We start from the raw sequence: 11462 nt of genomic DNA on the forward strand, positions 1-11462 counted from the left end.
ATTTCAATACTTAGGTGGCACTGTAATAGCTCTCCTATGTCTCCCACCCTAGTTTTCTCCCTAGCTGATTGCAAACTTCTTTGGGCCAATCCCTGTGTTACCTATTTTCACGTCTCCAACTCCCTTCTATACGTCTGGTGCTCATTACTGCATGCTAGTCTGGTGAGTGGGCACAAAGAAGGGACTGGCAAGAGAGTACACCCTTAAGGGTCTGTGTTATGATTCTCAATGACTGGTAATATTGAAACAGAGAAGAACAGATATTAAGTGCCTCCTGAAGCGAGAACGCACTGCTGCTTATGATATAGTCTTGTGGAAAAACAACAACAAAATTCACCTGGAATCTAATCAAGGCCCTGGATATAACTACCAGTTCACAGCAAACGGAACAGAAGAATGCATTAAATGGCACTGCAGGGATGCAACTTAGCAAAAGCTAGACTGTGGGGGAATTCTATACGACAAATAATCAGTTTCTTCTATTGATATAAAGAAGTAAGAAAAAGACTGATGAAGAGGGGGGGCATAGATACAAATTCTTAGGAGATATATCAGTTCATTACAAAGTTAGGGTCTTATTTTGATTACAATTCAAACAAACCAGTGGAAAAAGTATTTTGAGAGACTGGGAGAAATGTGAATACTGACTACTTAATGAGTTCTAAGCAATTATGAATATATTAGGCGTGATAACAGCAAGCATCAAATGGACTTTATTCTGTTTCTTTGACCTATATTTTTACATTTATGTCAATATTATACTATATTGGTTAATATAGCTTTGTTTTATTTAACAACAAGTGCAAGGAATTTAAGTCATTCTTTGAATTCTTAAATAGGATACAAAAAACATGAACTACAAAAGAAAAAATGATAAGATAAATTAGGCATCATCAATATAAACATCTTTCATTGTTGAGATAATTAAAAGATAACTTAGAGACTGAGAGAATATATTGGTAAAGCATAAATGAAAAAAAGGGATACTAACCACAATATATGAAGAACTGTTACAATTCAATACTAAGACAGACAATCCAATTAAAAAATGGGCAAAAAATGTGAGCAGACACTTGAATAAAGGTGATAAACAGGTATGTGAAAAGACACTCAACATCATTAGTCACCAAGGAAGTAAAAGTTAAAGCCACAAGGAGATACCATTACATAGTCACTAAATGAGTCACTCACTACAATGACTAATACTAAGTGGACCAAGCACTGTTGAGGAAGTGGAGAAAACTGGAGCTGTTATGAGTTTCTGGGCAGAATATGAAATGGGAGAGCTACTCTGGAAAACGGCTTTGTTATTACTTTAAAAGTTAGGCATAGGGCCTTCCCGGTGGGCAGTGGATGAGAATTCACCTGCCAGTGCAGGGGACATGCGTTTGATCCCTCGTCTGGGAAGAGTCCACATACCGTGGAGCAACTAAGCCTGTGTGCTCCAACTACTGAGCCTGAGTTTCAACTACTGAAGCCTGCGCTCTGCAAAAGAGAAGGCACCACAATGAGAAGCCCACGAATCGCAATGAAGACCCAGTGCAGCCAAAAATACAAAAATAAATAAAAAGGAAGTTAAGCATAAAACTGTTCATGTCAACCCCACTGCCAGGGGAAATAAAACATAGGTGTACATCAAGGCCCCCATGAAAATGTTTATAGCAGATTCTTTCATAATAACCTCAAATCCAGAACAATCTAAATGTCTGTCCACTGATCAAAGGATAAACAAATTGTGGTGCATCCATACAGTGGCTCACTACTCAGTAATAAAAAGCAACAACTACAGATCCCAGCAACAATGCCAATAAACCTTGAGAGCATTTCGTTAAGTGAAAACAGTCAGACACAGAAACCAAGTATGATGTGTTTCAATTCCTATGACATTCTGGAAAAGGCAAAACTATAAAAAAATAAATCAGATTAATGGGAGCAGCAGTTGGGAGTGGATAGTTGCGGGGGGAATTGACTTTGAAGATAAGAAAACTCTTTGGAGTGACCCAATTTTTCTATATCTTCATTGTGATGGTGATTAAACAACTGTATTCAAGTGTCAAAACTCATCAAGCTCTACACTTTAAAAAGGTAAATGTTACTGTATAGATATTAGAACTCAATAAGCTTGACTTTAAAAATTGATGCATACAGGCTTCCCTGGTGGCACAGTAGATGAGAATTCCCTGCCAATGCAGGGGACATGGGCTGGATTCCTGGTCCAGGAAGATTCCACATGCCTTGGAGAACTAAGCTCATGTGCCAGTACTACTGAGTCCTTATGTTGCAACTACTGAAGCCCATGCACCGTGGCCTGTGCTCCTCACTGAGAGAAGCCACCACAATGAGAAGCCCACATACTGCAACAGAGTAGCCCTCGCTCACTGCAACTAGAGAAAGCCCATGCAAAGCATTGCAGCTAGAGAAAGCTCATGCAAGGCAACGAAGACCCAGTATAGCCAAAAATAAATTAAATTTAATTTAAAAATTGATGCATAAAGTTGATCAGAGCACAGAAATTCTATATTCTCCCCAAAACATTACTGGGACCGTCACATTATATGCTAATTACTCTTCATATGGCTAAAACCTATTCATCTCTGTCTATAGTGTTTCATGGAGACCACAGCTATATTTTACATGGTGAAGAAAAGGAAGTAGGGAAAGAAATAATTCCAGCCTGGATATTTGGAATTTAAAAATGAGAACAGTTTATTTTATTCACACAAAAGGAAGCCCTGCCTTTCTCCTTCGACTGGAATGGAAAAGTGATGGGAACTGGAGCAGCATTTTGGACCATGAAATGGAAACTATTTGTGGAGGATTACAAAGTGAAAATACAGAGGGAGTTTGGGCCAGGGCTGGTTGACTTCACAGAGGAAACAACATGGACCGTTATGAGGGAGAAACATCAGCCTTGTTTAAGTCATCATTACATTTAGTCTTTGTTACTCCAGCCAAACAGATCCCCTAATTAGTACTCTGTTGTCTATATGTATTTGTATAACTGATTCACTTTGCTGAACAACAGAAACTAACACAAACATTATAAAACAACTGTACTCCAAACAAACAAACAAACAACTCTGTTGTTGAAGTCAAAGAGGCCAGTTGTCCTTCACAGTGAGTGAGAAACCAAGACATGGGCAGACTGTGGAGGGCTGACCATCCTGTGCCTCCACTGGGGCGACTGGGGCTAATTCAGCAGTGCCAACGACTGGAGTAGGAAATGGCAACCCACTCCGGTATTCTTGCCTGGAGGATCCCATGGACAGAGGAGCCTGGTGGGCTACAGTCCATGGAGTCGCAAAGAGTCGGACACGACTGAGCACACACACATTCGTGTCTTACCTGAAAGTATGCTTTCTGTAAAACGTTTGAAAAGTTTAAAAATATATCAATAGGTGGCAGCCTAGTCATTCTGTTAAAATCAATCATTGCACATAGATTGTTTTTATAAACCCGTAAGAGCCAGAAGGTGGCTCTCTCTGATACATGGAGTTCCTCCCTGCTTCCTTTAGGCCCAGCCTGACTCCTTGCAGGAAACTGTGGATACTGTGTATCATATGTCAAGTGCACATCTCTATTAGAAACCAAAACCACTTATACCCACACAGTTTATTATTAATAAGGCTTTAATATTTGTATTATTTCAGTTCAGTTCAGTTCAGTTGCTCAGTAATGTCTGACTCTTTGCGACCCCATGGTCTGCAGCACGCCAGGCCTCCCTGTCCATTACCAACTCCTGGAGCTTACTCAAACTTATGTCCATTGAGTCGGTGATGCCATCCAACCATCTCATCCTCTGTCATCCCCTTCTCCTCCTTGTATTATTTACTATGTATTATTTATTATTGTCTTCACCAAGTCTTTGCTGTTCTAGGAAACTCCTGCAAAATCAGACTTCTTCCCAGTAGGTGGCATCAAACAGCTGTTTACTCCCCAATACTCTCTGGAAATCTTTGCTGTCCACCAATCTTTAATTATTACTATTTCATAATCTTTGCAAATTGTTATCAAGTCTTCATATTGAAAGACCCACCTTTAACAAAACCCTCAAAATGTCATAAGTATCTGGACTTTGCCCCTGGCTTTGAGCTGCTACTAGGACTTAGTCTAGGTAGTTATGTGTGTCCTTTATGGTGGTGAGCAAGCAACTTGACTTTACCCGATTAACTGTTGTGCTGTGTGTTAGTCACCCAATCGTGTCCGACTCTTTGTGACACCATGTACTTAGCCCACCAGGCTCCTCTGTCCTAGGGATTTTCTGGGCAAGAATACTGGAGTGGGTTGCCAGTCCCTTCTCCAGGGGATCTTCCTGACCCAGGGATCGAACCGGAGTCTCTCACAATGGAGGCAGATTCTTTGTCACTGAGCCAACAGAGAAGCCCTGTCTGATTAATAATTTATTTTATTGGTAACTGAGGGGAGCCAGCGTTTGTCAATATATGTAACCCTGAGCACTCAGGCGGACAAGGCAATGGCATCCCACTCCAGTACTCTTGCCTGGAAAATCCCATGGACGGAGGAGCCTGGTAGGCTGCAGTCTGTGGGGTCGCTAGAGTCAGACACGACTGAGCGACTTCCCTTTCACTTTTCACTTTCATGCATTGGAGAAGGAAATGGCAACCCACTCCAGTGTTCTTGCCTGGAGAATCCCAGGGGCGGGGGAGCCTGGTGGGCTGCCGTCTGTGGGGTCGCACAGAGTTGGACACAACTGAAGCGACTTAGCAGCAGCAACAGCAGCAGTAGCAGTAGAGCACTCAGGGGTTTTCCAGGGTTTTGCTGCTCCAAATGTAAGGTCTGTTAAAATGTAGAGCCTCGGGCCCCATCCAAATCCCACAGAACGAGACTCTGAACTTTAACACAGTGTCCTGTTGATGCTGTGCTTCCTTCAGGCAATGAAGTCCGAAGTGTGTCATTCTCAGGGCATTACCTCATTCTCTTCTAAAGAATGAGTGCAAACCAAACTTTTTGTTTCTTTCATTTTTAGTTGAAGTTTATCTAGTTAGTATGAAAACCAACAGAATAGAAAAAAAGATTTGGATTTGAGCGTGTTTCATTCGGAAAATCTTCAGTTTTGTTTTAGGCAGGCCTACTTGCCAAGGATGGATGGAATTTTGGAGTATTTGGAGAAACATACCTGCTGAAGTCATTTAAATATTAAAAAAAAAACCAAAAAACCTCTGCCAGTGTTTCCTGGGAGATACCTATGAAACAATGGCTGATGAGTGGTATATCATAATGTATGGAACCACAGTCAACAGGGCTTCCCTTGTGGCTCAGCTGGTAAAGAATCCACCTGCAATGCAGGAGATCTGGATTTGATCCCTGGGTTGGGAAAATCCCCTGAAGAAGGGAAAGGCTACCCACCTCAGTATTCTGAATTCCATGGACTGTATAGTCCATGGGGTTGCAAAGAGTTGGACATGACTGAGCGACTTTCACTTGACTCACAGTCAACAAACACATGAAAATATGCTCAACATCACTAATCATCAGGAAAATGCAAGTCACAACTGCAACATGACTTCAAACCTGTCAGAATGGCTGTCATTGGAAACACAAAAAATAACAAGTGTTGCTGAGGATGCAGAGAAAAGGGAATCCTTGTGCACTGTTAGTGGGAATGTGAACACAGCAGCAATTCTGGAAAACAATGTGGAGGCTCCTCAAAAAACTATAAATAGAATTACATATGATTCAGCAATTCCACTTTTGGGTATTTATCGGGAAGAAACAAAAAGACTAATTCAGAAACATATATGCAGTCCAATGTTCATTGCAGCGTCATTCACAATAGTCAAGATATGGAAGCAGCCTAAGTGCCCATTGACAGATTGATAAAGATATGGTATATATACACATATATATATATGTGTGTGTGTGGTGTTGTGTGTGTGTGTGTGTGTGTGAACTCAGTCACTCCGTCATGTCCGACTCTTTGCAATTCCATGAACTATAGCCTGCCAGTCCTCTCTGTCTATGGAATTTTCCAGGCAAGAATACTGGAGTGGGTTATCATTTCCTCCTCCAGGGGATCTGCCCCACCCAGGGATCAAACTCTCATCTCTCGTGTCTTCTGCATTGGCAGGTAAATTCTTTACTACTGAGCCACCTGGGAAGACTTATTATATTAATATATATAGATAGATAACTATTACTCAGCCATAAAAAAATTCTTGCCATTTGTAACCATATGGATCAACCTAGAGGATATATGTTAAGTGAAACAAGTCAGATAAATATGATTTCACTTATATGTGGGATCTACAAAACAAAACAAATAAACAAATGCAATAAAACAGAAAGAGACTCAAAGGTACAGAGAACAAACAGATGGTCACCATGGGGGAAGAGGGGAGAGGAATGAATGAAACAGGTGAAGGGATTAAGAGGTACACATTTCCAGTTATAAGATAACTATCACAGGGATGCAAAGAATGGCATAGGAAATAGTCAATAATACGGTAATAACTTTGGGTGATGTGGTGATAGGAGGTAACTAGACTCATAGTGGTGACCACTTCTCAATGAATAAAAATAATTTACTCTGTTGTACACCTGAAACTAATACATTTTTTTAAAAATATTTTTTTTAGAAAATAGAGCCATGGGTTTGGATTTCCTAGATATGGTGCTTAATTCACAGGCACATTAAGCCAGTTACTGATGCAAGTTTTTTTTCTGAAAAGTATTTTAAACCTGGATTTGTTATTTACCTTATACTCTATTACGTCTTGTGTTAGTCTCTTTTTTTGAGATGTGAGCTCTGTTTGTTTTAGAGAGTTCTGCTGGTACACCGAGCAGACGTAGGGGAACTAATATGCTATTTGAGACCAGAAGAAGATGTTCAAGAGGGAGGGGATATAAATATACCTATGGCTGATTCATGTAGATGTTTGGCAGAAACCAAACACAATACTGTAAAGCAATTATCCTTCAGTTAAAAATTAAAATAAACTTAGTTAAAAGAAAAAGATTGAATGCAAACTAGTATAGCCACTATGGAGAACAGTGTGGAGATTCCTTAAAAAACTGGAAATAGAACTGCCTTATGATCCAGCAATCCCACTGCTGGGCATACACACTGAGGAAACCAGAATTGAAAGAGACACGTGTACTCCAATGTTCATCGCAGCACTGTTTATTATAGCCAGGACATGGAAGCAACCTAGATGTCCATTAGCAGATGAATGGATAAGAAAGCTGTGGTACATATACACAATGGAGTATTACTCAGCCATTAAAAAGAACACATTTGAATCAGTTCTAATGAGGTGGATGAAACTGGACCCTATTATACAGAGTGAAGTAAGCCAGAAAGAAAAACACCAATACAGTATACTAACGCATATATATGGAATTTAGAAAGATGGTAACAATAACCCTGTATACGAGATAGCAAAAGAGACAGTGATGTATAGAACAGTCTTTTGGACTCTGTGGGAGAGGGAGAGGGTGGGATGATTTGGGAGAATGGCATTGAAATATGTATAATATCATATATGAAACAAGTCGCCAGTCCAGGTTCGATGCACGATACTGGATGCTTGGGGCTGGTGCACTGGGACGACCCAGAGGGCTGGTATGGGGAGGGAGGAGGGAGGAGGGAGGAGGGTTCAGGATGGGGAACACATGTATACCTGTGGCAGATTCATTTTGATATATGGCAAAACCAATACAATATTGTAATGTTAAATAAAATAAAATTTAAAAAAATTAAAAAAAAAAAAAAGAAAAAGATCAGAAGACATAGATTAAACTCACAGTTTTGCCATTTCCTGGTTGTGTGACTTGCGGTTTCCCCCTTAACCTCTCTGAGCCTTTGTTTTCTTGTCCTAAAATGAAGATGTATTCTATGTACAAGGGCTGATTTGAGAATCAGGGGAGATAAAGTTTGTGATAAAATGCTTAAAACAATCTTTGCACTTATGGTCATTCATAGCATCCACTTATTACCAGGCAAAACAATAATTAATATTAATGAATTAACTAACGCAGCACATCATCTTAATAGGGATGGAAAGGAAAAGTCAGAGATTCTAGGGATAATGGTTTACCATACAAAAAACTATCATGTTTGTAAATTTTGGCAACTCCGGAGTTGTGTTAAGAATATGATTTTGGTCAGGGCTATCGCATCTCACACTCCACATTGGCTGTCTACCTAATTCTGCATCAGAAAGGCCACATCTATTTTGTTTAAGGTATTAAATCATAATCACACTTGTTTGCTACTGAATTTCCTTTCTCCAAGTCAGCCTCTCTGAAAATCACACACTCATTTTTTTTTCTCTTGCTACCTTGTTTTCTCCTACCATGATTGGTGCTGTGCATTCACCAAGGCTTGTCCACAAATTTTTGGGCCTCCTGTCACGTTATGCACAAAAGAACAAAGCGGAGTCCTGCCAGAGCTGCCCATGTGAGTGGACGCCCACAGGGAAGAACTGTATTTCATTTGTGGATTTCACAGCTTGGTGCGGTGCCTCAACCATTGTGACAGCACCATACCCAACAGGATCCACAGGGGATCTTCCACACATCACTGTTAATGAATTTTGGTGTGACTCAGTCAGAGAAAAGCAGCAGAAGTGGGAAACAGGGACTTGGAGCTTTGGTTCTGTCTTTATTCTGCAGTGTGACAGCTGGGAACCCCAGAGTCCTGGGGCAGGTTTGAGTCCTGACTTCAGTGATTAGCTGTCTTGGCCTTGGGTGATTTATTACTTCTCTGGACCTAAATTTCCTCAAGTAAGCACTGGATTAGATTCTAAGATGCCTTTTAGCAATATAGTCCTCTGCTTTCTCTGGAACGGGCATAGTCCAGAACTGTCCTAATCACTCAGTGATTGCCCCTGGAAAGAGATGATTGCTCTGAGAGCCATTCCAGGGCAGCCATTTCCAGGGCAAGAGACCTGGGAAAGCAGCCGGTGGTGGTAGAAAAGATCTGGGTCTTAGAGTGACACCATCAGCCCACGGTGTGTCCACCAACGCCAGCCCCGACCCTGTGCATCCTGTGTTTCTCAGTGAATGTCCTTGTTTTAATGTCTAGATGACAGAGTCTGCTCCTCTGGTTCCTTTTCCAAACCATCCTTTGTACTGCCACAAGAATTATCTTTGGAAAATGCAAATAAGATCACAATAAAAACACATGCTAGATAAACATTTTTTATCTACTTTGTAATTAAGCACTCCTTGAAAAACAAAGAAAATGGATAAGATGGTAATTTTTATTTACTTGGCTGAGCCAAGTCTTAGTTGCAGCATGCGGGATCTAGTTTCCGGACCAGGGATCGAACCTGGGCCCCCTGCATTGGGAGTGCAGAGTCTTAGCCACTGGACCACCAAGGAAATCCTAAGATGGTTAATTCTACATTATGGGCTTTTAAAAACCACAGTTCTTAAGTATTTCTCTTAGAGGGAATCAAGGAAGACTTCACTGAGAAGATAACATCTAAGCTGTATCTTGAAGCATGAGTAAGAGTTTCCCAGGCAGAGACTAGTGTGGAGTCAGGATAGTCAGTGTCTCACAGGAAATACAGCATGTGCAAAGACTGTTGTTGTTTAGTCACTAAGTCATGTCTGATCCCATGGACTATAGCCCACCAGGCTCCTGCATCCATGGGATTTCCCAGGCAAAAATACTGGATTGGAATACATTTCCTTCTCCAGGTGATCTTCCCAACCCAGGGATCAAACCTGCGCTTCTCCTGCTTGGCAGGCATATTCTTTACCACTGAGCCATCAGGGAAGCCCCATGTGCAAAGATAAAGAGATGGGAATATAAGTCACATACTTGGGAATGATAAGTGGTTCCATGTGGTTGGTCCCTCAAGTGAACCCATGATATTGGTAAGAAATAAATTAGGAAAAGTGGGTAGGGATAGACTGAGACAGGTTTTTATGTTTTACCCTGGCATTTGACCTTATTCCTGTGGACAGTAGAAAGCCATTAAGGAGGGGGAGTGCCATGATTAGATTTATGAGACTTATGGCAGATCAGGTAGCAGCCTTTCAACACTGGACCGTTGGATGCGGTGCTGAAGATGCTGCAGCCAGTGTGGATCTCGGGATGAGCCTGGGTCTTAGGTGCAGCCTTTCCCCTGCTTGGGGACTCCTGCCTCTGTGTTTTAAGGCCCTGAAGCACTGTTGGCTGTGGTCAGAGGAGGAGTAATTAGTTGATAGTGCATGTTGGGGTAAGTATGGTTTTTCTCTGCTAATAGGGAAAATGAGATGCCTACCAATGGAAAATAATTTTAAACTAGTACAAAGGTTAGTTATAATACACACACATACACCCATATATAGTATGTACATATGCAATGTTTATAAATGTCAATTTTTTTTACTTTTCTCTCATGGTTAAATTTTTTCAAAGCTCCCCCTACTCTAGCCTTCGTTATCAAACTTTACTAAAGAATCACCTGCAGAGGGGGCTTCCCTAGTGGCTCAGTAATAACGAATCTGCCTGCCAATGCAAGAGACACGGGTTCAATCCCTGGTCGAGGAGGACCCCACTTGCCGTGGAGCAACTGAGTCCATGAGACACAACTACTGAGCCCGTGCTCCAGAGCCCGGGAGCTGCAACTACTGAAGTCTGTGCACGCTAGAGCCTATGCTCCACAACAAGAGAAGCCATCACAATGAGAAGCCTGCAACCACAGCTAGAGAAGAGCCCCCGCAGTAATAAGGACCCAGCACAGGCAAAAATAAATAAGAAAATAGACAAAATTATATTAGAAAAATTTGTATAGAAAAGAATCACTTGAGGAGGCTGTTAAAAACAGCCTGTAGATTCATTGGCTCGACACTCTTAGTAGGGCTCAGAAATTCCTATTTTCAGCAAGTCACCCTGTAGATTTGAAATAAGGAGTATTTGCTGACTGACTTACAGGGTGGAACCCAGGCTTCCTAATAGGACTCTCAGGGCCCTTCATCTCTCTCTGGCTTCCCAGTAAATCTCACACAGAAATGTGTGATCTGGACTCACCAAACCCATTACTTTTCTTAAAAAAATTAATTTTTATTGGAGTATAATTGCTTTGCAATGTTGTGTTAGTTTCTAACAGCAAAATGAATCAGCCATACATATACACATATCCATTCCCTTTTGTTTTTCCTTCCCATTCAGGTCACCACAATGCGTTAAGCAGAGTTCCCTGTACTATACAGCAGGCTCTCTTTAGTTACCTATTTTTACACATATATCAATATGTGTAATCAAGAAAAATTAGAGATACCAAGGGAACATTTCATGCAAAGATGGGCTCACTCAATAAAGGACAGAAATGGTATGGACCTGACAGAAGCAGAAGATATTAAGAAGTGCCAAGAATACACAAAAGAACTGTACAAAAAAGATTTTCACAACCCAGATAATCGTGATTTTGTGATCACTCACCTAGAGCCAGACATCCTGGAATGTGAAGTCAAGTGGGCCATAGGAGGCATCACTATGAACAAAGCTA

The 11462-nt window shown here is 41.1% G+C and overlaps 1 non-coding gene across 1 annotated transcript; it reads right to left on the reverse strand.

The window, feature by feature from the left end:
- Positions 1-9272: 9272 nt before the first annotated feature.
- Positions 9273-9345, reverse strand: TRNAG-CCC (transfer RNA glycine (anticodon CCC)). Its single transcript has one exon. It is a non-coding gene; the product is annotated as a tRNA-Gly (tRNA).
- Positions 9346-11462: the final 2117 nt, after the last annotated feature.

The sequence above is a fragment of the Bos indicus genome, chromosome 5, assembly GCF_029378745.1.
Source record: "Bos indicus isolate NIAB-ARS_2022 breed Sahiwal x Tharparkar chromosome 5, NIAB-ARS_B.indTharparkar_mat_pri_1.0, whole genome shotgun sequence".
Lineage (NCBI taxonomy): Eukaryota > Metazoa > Chordata > Mammalia > Artiodactyla > Bovidae > Bos > Bos indicus.